Consider the following 2089-nt stretch of genomic DNA (forward strand, 5'->3'; position numbering starts at 1 on the left):
TGTACAGGAAGCCTACGCACGCTGATCAGTACTTAGCGCATTATTCCCACCACCCGCAATCAGTAAAAAGCGGTATTGTCAAGTGCCTCTACGAGCGCGCCAAACGTCTGGTAACAAAACCCTCTGAACATGATTCGATGTATATAAAGATTGTACATCGTATTAAATCTCTGTTGATCACAGCGAAGCGAACAGTGTAGTCTGGGGTAAGACTTTCTACGCGCGCAAGGGATCATAGGAAAGATACTTCCACTAGGAACTGATAACTATTACTAGCACAAATGGAGATACTGTTAAGATTTTTTTTAGAAATTTAGGCTTTGAAGAATTTGGACCCATGACCACTGCGATATCAATGCAGTGCTTTCAACATGCTACTTTCCGCACTTTAGTAAATACCAGTCTTTCTTATACTAAGTCTCTTCATGTCCACACAACCTACGATTTTTTAAATAGCTACAGCCATTCCCTAGATACAGAGGTTTCGTTTCTAAGGAAACTGCGGTGCTGCGTCGGTGGGGAAGTGAAACACAGAAATGAGTTTGTCAACTGAGTTGATATGGTAAATTGATCTCCGAAAAGAAATTCGAAAGCAGACGTTTTGAGAGTTAGGCCGTGATCAGAGCAAATTGTTCGTTAGCGAATTGTTCGCTAAGGCTAGCGCTAGACGTGCGATGACTCCTTTTTGTCAGCGTAAGGAATGCCTAGTAGATACTTGGTGCATGAAGTTATATACAGTATACTTAAGTTACGCTCTAGCAACATGTATTGACAACATTAGACTTTGGTACTAAGCACGAGCAACAGGCTTACGAGTTACAGGGTCTTTCTGTAGGTACCGAAAGTATTGACCTGCATTAGACGTCGACTTTTGCACGTGTACAGCCTCACAATTACAAAAAATAGTTACCAGACCACTGATTCTCTCACCTGTCCAGCCGTCAGTACCAGTGTCCTCCTTCTTGCTGTCTGGTAACACGATCAACCTTAACCTGTTATCTTTGCTTTCCCTACCAGCGGATTCCTTCTCCCCGGCGTCTTGTTCCCCCTCAGGGTGGTACTCGGGAGATGATGGACCCTTTCTGATTCCGCTGCTTTCTATTTTGGCGTCTTATGCATTGTATGCATACAGACAGAGGCAGATCTTGATTGTCAGTCAGTCAGTCAGTCAGTTTGTCATGTAACCTTCCTTGTACTTGTACATGTTCATTGCCGTGACTTTAACATCTTCACTTCCCACGGTCTGCTCCCGTCTGACCTTGTAGCTCAGTCGGTAGAGCGGCGGAGATCTAACCCGAAGGTCGTGGGTTCAATTCCCACCCTGGTCAGAGTTTTTCTCTGTCCTTGTGTGGGCCCATTTCCATCTCTAGGGCTAACGCTCACATGGTTCATATGGGACTGAAATTTAGCACTTCACATTACACTCTATTCAGTTAATTAAGTTTGTCAGTGAGTTTGTCACTTTGAGGACGAGATCACACGTGACAGATCTCCGAGAGCATAAATAATCTGGCTTGTAGATTGGGTACTAGAAATTGTGAGTCATTGCTATCAAGTGTCGGCCATTGCTTTTGGCGTGTTGTCGTCGTTGTGTATTAAATCTATAGTCGTTTTTCCTGTTTTGGGAAAATGTTGCAGAGCTTTCCGTCGCAAAGTAGTTTTAATTGTTCAAGGTAAGTTATTTCTGTTTCAAAATTGCTCTGTCGTGCTGTTTATGAATGTTTACATCTTGAAATGACTAATGAGAATACGCTTTTTTTTTATCAGGGGCACCCAACGTCAATTTTCGCAAAATATCTGTTCGGAAGACGGTTTGAGATCTAGAATTTTCGGAACATTTGTTGTAAAGTTTCTTGCTTGCCTGCCTGTCCTAGGATTTTCGAAGTTCTAAAAAATTGGTATAATTGCCCATTTTTAACGGATTTTTACCCTAAAAAGGTCACCTAGAATTTTTGGAAGCCTTTTTTTCTGGCTGAAATTTTCGAAAAGGTAAGTTTTGATCCGTATAATTTTCGGATCACTAGACTTTCAGCTAGGAAATCCGAACAGGTGAAAAAATTTTAGGGAATAAAATATGCCTATAGCTACC

Source organism: Montipora foliosa, unplaced genomic scaffold (assembly GCF_036669935.1).
Source record: "Montipora foliosa isolate CH-2021 unplaced genomic scaffold, ASM3666993v2 scaffold_382, whole genome shotgun sequence".
NCBI lineage: Eukaryota > Metazoa > Cnidaria > Anthozoa > Scleractinia > Acroporidae > Montipora > Montipora foliosa.